This window comes from Astyanax mexicanus, chromosome 1, assembly GCF_023375975.1.
Source record: "Astyanax mexicanus isolate ESR-SI-001 chromosome 1, AstMex3_surface, whole genome shotgun sequence".
NCBI classification, from domain to species: Eukaryota; Metazoa; Chordata; class Actinopteri; order Characiformes; family Acestrorhamphidae; genus Astyanax; species Astyanax mexicanus.
Genome location: NC_064408.1, coordinates 105,084,487 through 105,099,972, shown reverse-complemented (window position 1 = coordinate 105,099,972; position 15,486 = coordinate 105,084,487). Strand labels below are relative to the sequence as shown.

At 39.6% G+C, this 15,486-nt stretch overlaps 1 protein-coding gene across 1 annotated transcript in view; it reads left to right on the top strand.

Moving 5' to 3' along the window:
• The first annotated feature begins 435 nt into the window (after window positions 1-435).
• The window catches only part of gli3 (GLI family zinc finger 3), a 174,694-nt gene continuing 159,643 nt past the window's right edge, over window positions 436-15,486 (top strand). Inside the window, exon 1 of the mRNA XM_022662267.2 lies at window positions 436-931. The gene's annotated coding sequence lies outside the window, so the exon portion shown is untranslated. The remainder of the gene's footprint in view (window positions 932-15,486) is intronic.

The following is a 15,486-nucleotide window of genomic DNA, read 5'->3' as shown; positions in this document are numbered from 1 at the left end:
ACTGAAAGATCCAAACGGAGAGTAAAGAGGGAGAGCATGTAACCTGTCGAGTTCAGACTTGGTAAAACTGCGTAAAAAGTGACCAGAACTGCTTGTTTTCGGTAAAATATGGGTAAATCTGTGTAAAAGTAGACTTTTTTTAGTTAGTAAAGGTCTAGTTTTAGCTTGTTTTGAGTAGAGCTAGCAATAGCTGCCACGACCCAGAGGCGTCTCAGGAAACAGCAAACAGCAGCGCTGCAAACTGAGGGAAGAGGAGGAGGAGAGCAGGAGGAGGAGGGAGAGAGAGAGAAAGAGGGAGGAGGGAGGAAAAGAGGGGTTAGAAAGAAGAAGAGGGAGGTAGTGTGTGTATATATGAGTGAGTGTGTGTGTGAAAGCTCTGAAAGGGAGGAGTCAGGAGAAGGAAAGGGCAGCTGGAGTTGCTCCACTAGAGCCCCCCTCTCTCTCTCTCTCTCTCTCTCTCTCTCTCTCTCTCTCTCTTTCTCTCTCTCTCTTTTAGAGAAAGTCTCTCTCTCTCTCCTCGCGCGCCGGAGAGCAGCGCACGCTTTGTTGTCATTAGGGAAGGCTTGAGGAATCTTTAGGGTTCGTGCTCGGACTCTGTCAGGCATGTAGACAAACTTCCAGCCCTGCCTGAGCTCGGAGCGCACAGAGAAGTGCAGGAAAAAGAGAGAGAACGAGGAGAGGAAAAAAAGAAAAGCACAGCGAGAGAGAGAGAGCTGAAACTTAAGACTCGCTGAGAAACTTTTCTCCTGAACATCTGCAGAGCTGCAAAAGCCCAGAGAAGAGAGAGGGAAGAGCTCCACGCACGGAGAGGGGAGGAGGAGGAGGTGAAGAAGAAGGACTGAAAAGAAGTTCTATCACTACTTCTACTTGTTCTTGTTGTTTTTTCTTCTCCTTGTTGTGTTTCTTCTGGAGGGAACCGACACTTCAGAAAGTAAGTGCTCTCTAAAATCCATACTCCACTCTTGGTCTTGCCTGGCTGGTGCATGCATTTTATTTTCTTCTGGTCTTTTTGGAAGAGAGAAAAAAAACAGAACAGTACTGAGTTTGGAAGAGATAGAAGGAGAAAGAGAGATAGATAGAGAGAGACATAGAGACACATAACATAAGAGTTGTAGTCAATAGTCTGTTTGAAAGAGAAAGAAAGAAAGAAAGATATAAGAGTTATAGTCAATAGTCAAGTTAGATGAGGTGTCAGTTAGATTGTTTTATTATTTTTTTGTCTAAAATCAAAACCGGAACAAAACCCAAAATTTGTTGGAAACATTTGTTTGCTAGGCCGAATACTAAATTCTGAACACATTGCTTCACTTTTTAACCATTGCGTCAATTTAAACACACTTATTTTATTGTATCTTGTCAGCAAAAACTACAATTTAAAAATATAGTCAATGAACACTAAACAAATATTTAAACATCCCAGCAGAAATGGCAACAAAACAACAAGACCACAATATCGTTCTGTAAAAATGACTCATGGTTTTGTTTCATTTTCGGTCGAATAATTTCTAAGGCCGAATATTTGGTGCATCATCAGTTATAGTTGAGTTGCTGCAAGTGTAGCCAATCAAAGCAGCCAGAGAAAACGTTGGCCTAGACAACAGTGTGTGTTTCTGTGTGTTATAAAGTTTGATGCAATGTTATTTACAATGTAAAGTTCACACGTTCGCACAGTTCACACGTTCTGCAGACTTGTTTAAACCCAGCCCCATCTCTGAAGAACACTGAAGAACTTTCTTGTTCTTGTTTTTTTGTTTCTTCTAAACTAAATCTAAATGAGGGGTCGTGTGGTTAGTGTGTGATAGAAGAGATTCGTCTGATCAGTGTGTGGAGAAATAGAAGGTGTGCATTTGAGTATTTCTGAACGTTTGTGTTTGTTGCAAAGTTTGATGCAATGTCATTGAGTTCAGTGCTGCTCAGTCAGAGCTTCTGAAGACTTCTCTAAACCCTAAAGAACATTTAAGAACTTGCTCCTTTTTCTTGTAGTTGTTCTCTTGCTAAACTAAACCTGAATCCATCTGATCTGAGCAGTGGTGTGAATGAAGTGTTTAAAGAAAGAGCACAGAATGTGTGAAAGAGTTTAATTTAACTTAAAACAAATAAAACAAATGTAGAAAGAAGTGAGCTGAGAGGGGGCGCCTGGCCCGGCTTGGCCTGTATGTAGTTCTGCAGCCATGCTGAGTTGTTTTTGGGGCCTTTTTTTCCTCTGGAGAAAGGTTCGAATGGAGAGAGAGAGAGAGAGTGGACATATTTACACGGGTCAAATTTCAGAGCGCGTGTTTTTTTTCTCTCGCTCACGTGCTCGCACGCGGCCCACTAAACAGCCTGAGCCCACCTGAAGATAAACAAAAAATAAATAAATTTTAATTTTAAATTAAAATTGAACTTCTCTATTTGGCTTTAGGTATGCTGTTAAATATGTTTAATTGTTTTGTGGTGTTTTGAAGTATTTGGAGTTTTACGTGGGACTGGAATTTACACTTTTACACCAGTTGAAAATAGGAGTGCACTGAATTGCAATGAAGGAGCTCGTTAATATGTGTTTGGTTGATGGTTAGATAAGACTGTGTGTGTGTGCATTATAAAAATTAATTGGGGTTCAGTATCTGAATATTCCGATTGCGCGTGAAAGTGCGCGAGTGCGCGCGCATGCACAAACTTTGTGCTCGCGCTCCGACGCCAGCTGTTGGCCGTTCGAGCGCGCGGGAAGCGGGGGAGCGTCGCGCGCGCCCTGCTGAGGCACTTCAGCATCTCCACGAGGAGTTCAGTCGCTCGCTTTTTTTTAATTAAGCGAATTTTATTTATGTTATTTTAAGTCTAAATGTTTTGACATTTTAGTGGTATAATTTAATAGTGTTTGCATTTTTTTTAAAAAAGGCATCCAGATTGGGAGAAAAAAAAAAATTAATATAATGGTTTTCCGACCAGGCCGGGAGAGGTCAGAGTTAAATTTGTGGAAAAAAAAATTGTTTGTTCATTTTTTCCTTCGCTTTTCCTGCGTGAGAAAGCTGACAGAGTTTCTGTGTTTTAGTGATTTTTTTTCGATGCGTTACATTTAAAGAAATTTCACAGTGTAGTTTGGTCATAAGCTGGGGTGTATTTTTTTTGTTAAAAAAATAATGAAAATTGGCTGTTGCTGTAATGTGCGTCTCTGTTTACGTGAGTTTTTACAGTTTTTTTCCTATTGATTGAATTTGATTGTTTTTGCGTGAATCCTGTATTTTTCAAACTGCGTAAAAAATCGGTTAGATGTTTTTTTTGTTAGTTTTTTTGGAGCGTGAAAATCGTAACTGCTATTGAAGGCATTTATTATCAGGTTAAAATGCACACTGATTAGTTCAGTTCTACATACTAAAAACCCTAATATATATTATGTTATAGGCACACTATTTTCGTTGCATTTTCTATATTTTGTGCAGTAATTTATTTTGAAGGTATATGTACACACTTTCTTTTATAGATTATTTTTTTAATATTTAGTCATTTATCCTAAATTGTTTATTTTATTGCTAGTCATTATATTTGTATACTTGTTTAAATATATGAACATATGTTCATAGCACATACATAAACCTGATTTAAAATGCATTATATATATTTAATAATCTTTTTTTATTTTGACCTGATCCAGAAATTAAGAAATTATCAATTTTATTTTTATATATGAAATCAAGACAGGATGATGAGTGTTGTTTAAACACATATTAGCTTCACAGTGCTCCTCTGGTAGCTGCCTGGTATACACATTACTTACAGTATTTACACACACACACACTCTCTTTTTTCCGTGCTTCACTCATACACCTAAGTACATGTGGCACTGCTTGGTCAAGGGTGTTATATTTTCTTTTACAATTTTGTGCTTTTTTAAAAGTTTAATTTTGTTAATTAATTAAAATCCTAATTATGCTATCTGTTAAATAGAGTAAACAGGTGTAATTGTGGCAAGAAAAGGTGTATATCATCTTAATGAACATACATACATTTCTTAAATTGTGCATTATTGAAAATGTTGCCGTTTTTGTGACGGCTCTCTGCAAAACACACACACAGACATGTACACACATGCACACACACACACACACACACACACACACACACACACACACACACACACACACACTGTCACCAGCTAATATGAGCATGCTGTGATGACACACGATTAACTCCATCATCAGATATGGATTTCCCCAACCTGCTGTGGCTCAAGCCCCATCGTTTGAGGGAGATGCCCCTGCCTTCACCCCTGGGATCCTTTTGCATGCTAAAGCAGTGCTACCTGTAATTAGGTGTGTGTGTGTGTGTAAAAGAGTAAAGAATGTGTGTGTGTAAGTAAGTAAGAGTGTGTGTGTGTGAATGAGGCGGCTAACAGCGGGGTATTGTGATGCTAATGTGTGTTTAAATAGCACCCCTCATCCTGTCCAAACCAATAAGACGACAAATGGAGGGGAAGATTTTTTTCCCCTCATCTTTAACGTGTCTGGGATTGATGCTAGATGGAGATTACGGAAGTGCTCTGGGGTGGGTTTGGGGGGATTTTTTTCTCTTTTTTCCTCTCTGTGTTGCGGTTTGTGGTGGTGAAATGTGTTTTCAGTTTGACGTTTGGCAGCCAGGCAGAGCTGATTACTTTCTGTTGCTGAGGCATACAGGGAGTGATTTGTTATGATGGATCTGTAGCAGGGGCTGAAGGTGAATACAGCGCTTTTGTTGCGTGAGGTTCTTTCTTCAGAAGTTCCACTTTCCCCTCTTCACCTTCTCGCCATGTTGTCAGATTTTTCTGATTTGGATATTTTCCCCCCAGGATGATCGGGGAGGAATAAAGAGGAGAAGTGAAAATTTTCTAAGCTTTGACAATTATTGAATATTTTCACTACTGCTAAATTTGGACTTCCAGTTTTGGCGATTGTTTGAATAAACCAGGTTGGAATGTGAACTAAGTGGGTTTCAGGTGGGCATCTCTAATGGACCTCACTGTTACAGCCCACCTTAATCTCACATGGGTCCCATCTAGGTCTCATGTGCAATGTACAGCCCAGATGGGGCCCATGTTTAACCCCTTCTGCTCCCATCACTGACCCTGATGGGCCCCATCACTGACATCCATATGTGGGGCCAACCCTTGGACATAAAATTTCTGGTTCCCAGTTGTGCTCCCAATACAGGAAGAGTGTGTGACAGAGCTTGAGTTGGACGATGTGGTGGCGTTCGGATTTGACAATCCAGGAATTCCCACTGAAATTTCTCACTTTGATGATGCCCAACTTTGATACGTTTGACGTCAAACGAAATGGACATGAAGTGGGGAGGAGAAAAGAGATGGAGCGAGACTAGCTGAGGAGAAAAAACGAGACATGAAGGAACAGAGAAAGAGAGAGAGAGGGGGAGAGGGTGAGAGAGGTAGAGAGGTTATTGAGCTTTGCTACGGGTTAGGGTGTGTATTGTGTTGATGCGAAGTCGGGCCGTTGTGGAAGAGTAGAGACGTGTCAAAAGTGTCTGTCCGTATTTGCGTCTCGGCGGAGGTAAGAAGGGGGTCTGTGGCTGCACATTTTTTTTTTTGGAAGGGGGGCTCTCTCTGTCTTTTTTTCTGCCTCTCTCTCTCACCCCTCTCTGACTAATCCCCAGGCCCAGTCATCCCTTCAGGGCATGCTTCTGATCTGCCTCTCCGTCAAGACAACCCCCTTTTCTCTCTCTCTCTCCCTCTATTTCCCTTTCTCTCTTCTCTATCTCTCCCGCTTTCCCTTTCCCTTTTCTCTTCACTTCCATCTATCTTTATTCTCATTCATGCTCTCTCTCTCGTTCTCTCTCTTTTTCTCTCTGATGCTCTCTCTCGCTCTCTCAGTCTCTCCGGCCTTTTAATATGCTTCATGCTGATGCTCCCTGGATTCCACAGTAAGCAGGCCCCCCTGTTCACCTGTTGGGGTCTCTGCTGCTAAAAGCTGCCCCTCGTGGGGCTCTCGCGCGGCAGCAGGACCGCATTCGCTTTAGGACGAGAAGAATTGCACCAGTCCCCTCACTCATTCACATGCCTGGTCGTACAGGTACTCACTTTGAGGGAACCTTCTGAGGGTTCACTCCGAAGTGCGTACTTGAAAGTGCTGCTTTGTTTTTGCATGTGGTTTAGTGTTTAAAATTTGGATCAAAAAGTTAAGGTCTCGCTGGTCGTGCCCTTGTTCCCTCTCACACATGTTTAAGAGTTTTTCTCTAACTTTAGTTTTTCTGAGCAGTGTGGAGTATTATAACATTTGTGATTAAAATGCTCTTGGCATAGGATCAAAAATCTTCCATGCATAATTGTAAACAAATGTATGTTATACCTACATGCTATTTTGGCTGTTTGGGTGCTTCTGATTGGTCAAGTTAATCTACAGACAGTTCAGAATTCTGTCGCTTATATGTAAAGGTGTAAGAAATTATCAGTAATAGAAAGTATTGCAATACAGTATTATGTTTTGCAATAGTGTGTCAATTGTCAAATGCACATTGTGGATTTTTAGTTTTAAGTTTAAATGCAAATGCAAAAATGCAGATTGTGCCTTTATATTAATACATGTTTCCTAAAAGTTTATATAAAAATGCAGTATATAGTACTGCAAAATATCGCAATAAATTGACCCCACTCTAGATGATGCAAAGCCCTGTTATTGTGATGATTTTTTCTTTCACTTTTTTGAGCAACCTTATTAATAATGTGTTTAACAGCTAAAAATTTCAATCTTTTCTATTGCAATTTCGATATGAAAATGATTAATCATTCTGCGCTCATGCACACACACACACACACACACACACACAAAACCCATCATGCATGCAGCACCATTCAGGCAAATGCAGGAAACGTGAGGGCGAGTCCCAAACTTTGTGAGCGACAGGTTTGTTTTCACTGGCGAGTTTTGGCTGCTGGAAGTTTAAAATTGACCCTGTCAATTAGTCCAGCCATTTCCTCCTCCAGCGAGGAACAGAGTGAGTAAGAGAGAAGAAAAATGAGCTGGAATGGGAAAGGCTGCGTCAAACAGAATGCTTTTCAGGTGCCCAACAGTAGTTACAGGCCTGGCCAGAGGAACTTAGGCCAGTGCATGTGTGTGTGAGAGAGAGACAATGAGAGAGAGAGAGAGAGAGAGAGAGAGAGAGAGAGGGATCAAGTCAGAGGTAGTCAGTGTGTCCTGGCTGTTGCTTGTGTTTGCTTTTCTCAAGTAGACGATTTACAATGGTTTGGCCTGTCGTGTGTTGGTGAGACCTCGTAGCTTCTTCTCTAGTGTTTACTTTAGCACTCGTAAAAACGTCTGTAAGCCTGAGTGTGAAAGGGTGCTGTGCATTTGGTGGTCAAGTGTGACAGGGAGTGAATGGTCTGTGTGTGTGTGTGTGTGTGTGTGTGTATGTGTGTGTGTGGAGAAGGGGTGTTGCTGTAGAGGTTCTGGGTGTTCAGTGTAGTGAGGTCTTTTAGCTACAATGACTAGTAGCTTTGCCTTTGCAGAATAAAAGAGATTCTAAAAGGAGGAAGACACCTTAAACTTAACCTATTTTCTCGTTGCATATAGCAAAAAAATATTTAAATTATTTTGCTTAGAAGGTGTTCCTCCAGAGAAACGTATTCAGTTCACAGTGTTAATGGTAATACTTTTTAAGATGTCTTATTATATAGAGCAGGATAAATTATTAGTAAAGTATGTTGGTATTTGACAAAATTCCTGTTCTTTAAGAACTTTCAGTACTTTATCATCAGTTTTATTACACAGTAAGGATTTACTATTTGGTAACTACATACAGAGTAGTGTACACTAGCCAAGCACCTATGCCAGAATCTACTGAAGGTTCTACAAAGTTTAAGCATGTTAGGTGTGGGCAGTGTGGCTAAAGTACATGATAGTGATTCTCCAATAATTTTTCTGATATTGAATTATTAAAAAAAAATCTTTTCTACTTCTCATTAATGATAAATACTGTCACATTGACAGATCCATTTGATGCTCTATTTTTTACTAATAAAAATTGTCTCAAATACAAATTAAACATTTTAAAATCCTAAACTTCTTTGAACCACTAGAAGTCATTGGTGTTTTTTACTACAACTCATTGCATTGTTACTGAATTGTGAACCTTGGCACATAAGGGGTTAAGAACTCTAAGGACGTTTTCACACCTGCACTTTTTTTAAGGTTTAATCAGGCTATGATTATTATTTTTTTTTACATTTGGTGTGATTCCTTTGGGCAGGTGTGAACAAATACATTGGATAAAAAGTTTACAAACTTTTTAACTTATTCGAACAAGAGCAAACAAGCCATTGGTCACAATAAACTGTGAATATTTCTTGTTAGATAACTTCATTTACCACTTGGTATTGAAATTATGTTGTTAATTTTAAGTATTGTGTCTTATTTAACATTTTGACAGTACATTTAGTATCAGTGTCAAAATAAATATCAAAGTTTATATCAAGCTTAGAAAATGTTGAACGTAGTCATGGTCAATTCTCATAGCCTACCCTTTGACCTCAGGTTCAGGGTCTTGAGCCTGGGTCAGTAATCCAGTATCAGGTGCGTACGTTTGAAGGTCAGTTGGAGTGTAAGCATGTCCTGTTAAAATCTCAGATTCTCAGCTCTGTTTCTTGCGTGCATGCTTTGGGTCGGTTCAGCTTTTTTTCCGTCTTTGAAGCAGTTCCCCACTGTTCCTGCCCTCAAAACACTTCACAAGGAAATGTCAGAACCTTTACTTACCCCCTCTGTAAGATAAATACTGCCCCTACTTACAAAAACAAAAGGGGCGGGTGCAGGGGGGTGTGTGTTGGGGGGTCTTAACTCTGTGAGCAAATTTTAGGATGAACCCAAAGACTCCTTCATTGTCAGCAGAGCATCTGAAGAGTAATCACTTTTTTTAATGCAAAGTGTTTTAAGAGCCCAGGCGCGGATGGGGGGAGAGGGGGGAGAAGGAGGAGGAGAGAAGGAAGGAGGGACTGAAGGAGGGAGGGACAGAAGGGGTGCTGTGTTTTAACAATACTCCACAGGGAGCAGTGAAGTAAGGTTGAAGCTCACGGAGCACTCCCCCTCCCACATAAAACCCAGGTTTTTTATATAAAGCTCTGGAAAAAAATAAGAGACCACTTAAAAATGATGAGTTTCTTTGATTTTACCAGATTGAAAACCTCTGGAATATAATCAAGAGGAAGATGGATGATCACAAGCCATCAAACCAAACTGAACTGCTTGAATTTTTGCACCAGGAGTAGCATAAGGTCACCCAAAAGCAGTGTGTAAGACTGGTGGAGGAGAACATGCCAAGATGCATTAAAACTGTGATTAAAAACCAGGCTTATTCCACCAAATATTGATTTCTGAACTCTTAAAACTTTGCATTTTATTTCAGCCATTTTATAGTAGACACCAGCTTTTTTGAAAATCAAGGGGGGGGGGGGATTAGTAGTGAGCCACCCCCCACCGTTTGCTTCAGTGTCCCGTGACTTGTGCACTGTCCCATAGAAACTTAGAAACACTGACCTTTGGAACATATGTCTGAAACCTCCTGCTATAAATTTGGATGTGCTTCTTACCAATGTCGCTTCATAATGTTTCATTGTGCATGGACAATTCTAGCCAGACACCACAGGTCACAATCATTACCACCCATTATGTGTATGTATTCCTGGTACACCTTGCACACAACTTAAGAAATTGCATACATTATCAGGCCTTCAATTCCCAGAATTCACATTGCCTTGCCATGATCACAGTGGTCAGTGTTCAACCTCACATCCCAACTTAAATACAGGCGTAGGGTGATCCCAGGCCATCCCCTGAGAATTCATCAATTAGAAGTCATAAAGTCTTGCAATTTTATGTGCAATGGTTACTGAAAAAGATTTTTTGCAGAGGATGTAGATCTAAATTATTGCTGGGAATGTTTGTTTGCACTAATATTCAGAATTCCATCCACTTGTTATTTATCACAGTTCAGGCTAGGGCCGCACAAAATTAGGAAAACACTGATGCTAATACTTAAACATTATATTGGGCAGTTTATAAAATAGGGCTGAACAAAATATATGGTTTCAGCATTGCCATTGCAATGTGGGCATGTGCAAGACATGCAATGTCATGTAAGGCCAATTTATTTAATATGTTACTAATGATTTACTGTTTGATACAACAGAAAAAATGCTAACTCTGATTCATTCTAACTTACCATGCCCTATCTACAATATTGGGTGTTATATCTGCCCAATATCGTTTATTTAACTCCCACAATGGATACACAGAGTACACAGTTTACTAATATCACATTTTTCATCATTGACTTCTGCTTACTTCTAGTACAATTTATTTGAATTTTTAATATCAGAATATACTTAACAGATTAAAAAATATTGCAATGTAATTTTTTCCAAGCCTGATTGTGAATCTGAGAGAGAGATTCTAACGAGGGACGACAGAGAGAGAGAGAGAGAGAGAGAGAGAGAGAAACAGACACTGTGTGGAGTGAGAGAGCAGAGAGAATAATAGAGTTGAACATTTATAGAGAAAGAGGAGGATAAATGTGTACATGAACAGTAAATGGGCTTTTTTTTCTTCTCTTCTGCTCCTGCTGTTTTTATTAAGAGGCCTCAACATACTTTTGAAATATATCTTATTCATGAAAGAAGACAAGGTTAGACTTTCCCGAAGAATTCATTATTCACACTCAGACAGACACTGTTTCTCACACACACGTACACACAGAAGCAGCCTCTTTAGGTCAGAGCCTTCCCTCTGCGGAGCGTCGTAAGGGGTCCTGCAGCAGGCGGAAGGTTCCATTTGTCAGAAAACCAAGGAGCGGGGTTTGCCGGCCTGCGGTTTGGCGAGCACTCGCCGCTTTCATTGTCTAAGAAGAGGCAGGACATTATTCACCGCAGCCTGGGGGACTGTGGCCGGGGCACACTGGGAGAGAGAGAGAGCTTTCTGAATGGAGAGCGGAGTGAATGTCCTGGGACAGAGTTACTGGAACAGGAGCGAGAGCTCTTTAGGCCTGGACTCTATCATACACTCAGTCTGAAGAAGAAAAGAAAAGATAGAGATGTTGAGACTTTTTTAAACAAATGCTACAAACATCAACAAGAGTAGACAACCTTAATCTCCTCCTTCTACAAAGAATGTCCTTATACAATCTTATAGAATAAAGGATGGAAGGGAGAGTGAAAGAGAGAGAGAGAGAGAGAGAGAGAGAGAGAGAGAGAATATAGTGGGTAGAAAAAGAGCACAAAAGAGTTGGAGAAAGTTGTGAGAAAGAGATGAGGGGAAAAGGAAGAAAAAGCAAAAGATAAGGGAAAGGAGAGAACAAGAAAAGGAAGAAACAGTCAGAGTGAAAAAGAAAGAGTAAAAGGAGATTTAGAGTGGGTACAGAAAGTGCAGGAAAGAAGTGAAGGAAATTAATTGAGAGAGAAATGAAGAGGGACTATGAAAGAGAGAAGAAAGCAAAAAAGCAAAGAAGAGTAAAAACAACATGTAAGAGAGGTAGTAAGGAGACAGGGCAATTGTGAGTTAAAAGCAAAAGAAGGAAGGATTTCTAAAGAGAGTGAGAGAGTAAGAGAAAAGATTATAAGAAAAAGTAAAGGAGAGAAAACAATTATATTAAAGGAAGAGGAGGGAAGCAAAGAGAAAAGGCAAAGAGGAGTGAAAAAGAGAGACAAAAAGAAACTGAAAGGTCCAGAAAAAAAAACAAGTTGCAAGTGGAAAAAGAGCAATGAGGAGTAAAAGAAAAGTAAGAGAGAGCAAGAAAGAAAATAAGTCTGAAAGAAAATGTGAGAGAAAGAATGAGGTAGAGAAAGGGGAGCAAAGACAGAGACAGCTTAGATAAATGGTGAGTAAATGAGAAAGATAGGGAGTTTGAAAGAGATGAAGAAAGCAAAAGAGTGGAAGAGAAAGTAAAAGAGAGTGAGAGGAGGAGAAAGACAATTTAACGGTTGAGAATGAGAAAGGGAAAACAAAAAGAGTGGAATTAGAGAAAGTGAAAGACAGCATGAAACAAAGAGAAGAAAGATGAAGGGAGGAAGAAAGAAAGAAATCAGAGTTGGTTGGTAGAGGAGTAGAAAAGGTAAAAATAGAATGTGTAAGGGAGTGAAAAAGAGTATGAGTGAGGGAGTGAGTAAGAGCAGAAGAGATGTGGAAAAAGAAGGAAAAGAGAAATGGAGCAACAGAGAGTGAAAGAGAAATGGGGAAGGTCTGTGAAATAGAGGGAAAGAGCGATATGTTAAAAAGGATTGAGAAGAAGTGAGAGGGGTAGAGGTAAAGAGAGGTTAGTGGGAGACTCTTTACAATGAGTTTTGGAAGAGTGAGGGTCGAGTTGGAGGGAGAAGGGAAGAATAAAACAGGAAGGAAAAAGGAAAAAAGTGAGAGTGAAGGTGATGAGATGGGAGAAGAAGGGGAAAGAAAAGTGTCAGGAGAGGAATGTGGAAGGTAGAGGAAAAAAGGCCAAGAGTAGAAGAGAGGGAGAGAGAGAGCGAGGAGAGAGAGGAGAGAGAGAGAGAGAGAGAGAGAGAGAGAGAGAGATGAGTGGAGAGTGTTTCTGCTCTCCCTCTGAGCTTGGTGTGTGTAAGCTCCTGTCTACCTCCCAAAGCTCCTTTCACAAAGAGATTTACAAGACAGGTCTCTGAGTGCACTATACCGCCCTGCAGTGTGTGTGTGTGTGTGTGTGTGTGTGTGAAAGGTATGTTTGTGCATCTGTGAGCGGTGTAGCATGCATAGTGTGCGTACCATAGTGGAACTGTGAGCGAGCATGTAGTGGATCATTGATAAAAGTACAGTATAAGGTTGTTTGAGTGTGTGTGTGTGTGTGTGTGTTTGTGTGTGTGTGAGTGCACAGTTGTAGGTGTATGTAAACTTGTTTATATGAGTGTGAGTATGAGACCCGATAGATTCACTTTATCTGGATTTAGATGAACTTTAAAAAAAATCAAGCCTAAAAATCGCACTTTATATTTTTTTAAAACAAATAAATAGAGAGATTCAGGGTCTGCTTGGGGTTCTGTGAAGTTCATTGCATTTGATAGTACTGTACATTCCTGTTGGTGGCATGCACAGAGCCTTAGATGTCAAGGAAGAGGTGAGTGTGTGTGTGTGTGTGTGTGTGTTCTGTAGTCTCACATACAAAGGCCCTTCTTAGCTTTTAGAATTATTTATAATGTTTGGCTTTTGTGGAGCACTCTAAGCACTTGTCTCCTTCTATTAGGCTGAATAACTCAACTGAGCTCAGCCGAGGTTTCCACACTTCATCCCACCAAATCCCTCCACACTGCAGCTCTGGGACTATTTTATTATTATTATTGCTCTGAAATTAAGTTTCTTCGGAAATGTATAGCATTCTATAGGTTTACGTACATTAATAAAGTGGAATCTGTGTTTGGGAAAGCTTTATTAGTATCGGAATTACTAGAAAGCCTTATTGACCTAAGCTTATGAGCCCATCTGGCACCCACTGGAACTCCTTGATAGCTCCTGTGATTCTGGCAAAGATGAAACCGAAACTTCAGGTGAAGCACTTCTTATTTATGCATTTACATTTGCACAGTTTAGGAGCGCAAACTGTTCAGATGAATTTCGAATATCAATCACATTTAAAAAGTTGCAAGTTTGGCAATAAAAATTCGGCACCACTTTAAAATGAGACTATCTTTATAAAGGGTTTATAAATGGTTTACAATTAGTTTATTAATGGTTACTAATTAGGTTGTAAATGCCTTAAAAATCACTAATAATCAGTTATAACACATACATAGAAAGGGCAGCAATGACAAATTTGTCAAATAGTGAACCCACAGCCATCTATGTTGTTGCCCTTTCTACGTATGTGGTATAACTGATTATTAATGATTTTTTAAGGCATTTATAACCTAATTATTACCAATAGTAAACTAATTGTAAACCATTTATAAACTCTTCATAAAGGTAGTCTTATTTTAAAGTGGTACCGAAAAATTGAACATGTTTTTTTTTTCCACAAATCCACATAATCATTAAACAGAGAAAAAATCAATGAAGCATCTAAGTGGTTCTATAAGTTGAAGCCTTGTATTTAAACCCTTGAAAACCCCATTTTTAAAGAGTATAGCTGAGTGTGCACCAAGATTTCCCAGTGCAACCAAACATTTGGGAAAACCTAATAGATTTAAAAGATTTGGGCTTTTTCTGGGATATTCATTAATAGGATCATTCATATTTTATGTGGTTTATAAATCCTTAATGCCACATGCAAGTGAGTAAAAAGAGCACCAGATACAAATTTTGCACAATAAAAAAAAATCTAAATGCCGGTGTAATATGGTGACAATATTAAACGCTCTGTTTAAAGAAGCACTGCTGATATAGAGCTGACCATGAGGCAGTGAAGCAAGCATAAGCTAAAAGAATGCTAGGCTAAAAACTATTCATACATATGCATTCTCTTCATCTAGCTAACACGTAATCTGTAATCTGGTAAAACATGGGAATAACCAGACCTGTGGGCTGCCACGGTGACATAACCATCCAATTAAAGAAAAGACAATTAATGACATCACAAACCTCCTTAAAACAAAAAATCTGTGCATTTCATTCTGAGAAAAAAAAATAACAACAAGGTTTTAAATCTGCTTGTAAAACTCCAAACAAAGTCACACACTTAAGATTTACAAACCAAAAATATGGCTCTTCCTGAGAGGCAGTTTCAGATACTTTATTGAACCTGGATTAGTTCAGTTCTTGTGCATGAAAATCCACAAAGCACTACCTCAGCATCCAGCCTCTCTCACAGTCTCAAGCTATTAATCTTGGTCAGTTGCAGGATAGAAACAGTGACAGCACGCCACTGATGTATGACATGGAGTCTGACACTGTACAGTTTTTCTGCATCGTTAACCCTTAGAGGTCTGTCAGTAATTGAATATTACAGTATTTCTCACTTGTAAGCTCACGGAAACAAGTGGAGAAATGCTGTTCAAAGTGTGGATTCTTCCACATTTGGGTATGAATACTAGTCCCTTTAAATCCTAAATTAATAGTTCAGCTCTTAATCCTGAAGCAGTATCTACTGTACAGCCTTTTAGTGTACCAGATTGTGTGGCATGCTGCAGAGTTGCATTTTAGGGCCCATAAAAGTGATGTAAATAATGTTGTTTTCTGTAATCCACACAAAACGAGAATCAGTGAAGTATTCTAATATAAAATCTAATACAGTACATTTCTAAATGTTATCATATATTATACAACAGTTAGCTCCGACCTCACAATCTGATTGGTTGAGAAATCTTCTAGCCATGATGATATTTGTGATAACATCACGGCCTTCTCACACTAAACCTGTATCACTCCGCCGACGCGTTGCAAGTAATGACGTTTACACACAGGACAGCTTTGAATCTTCAACAGCAGCAGCGTTAGCTTAGCACAGGCAGCGCTGGCTCGTCTTTTGTGAAAAAAAGGGAAGGAAAATTGCTTGGCTAATGCCGTCTGACAGCCAGAACGGTAACCAGACAGGCTAGGCTAAGCT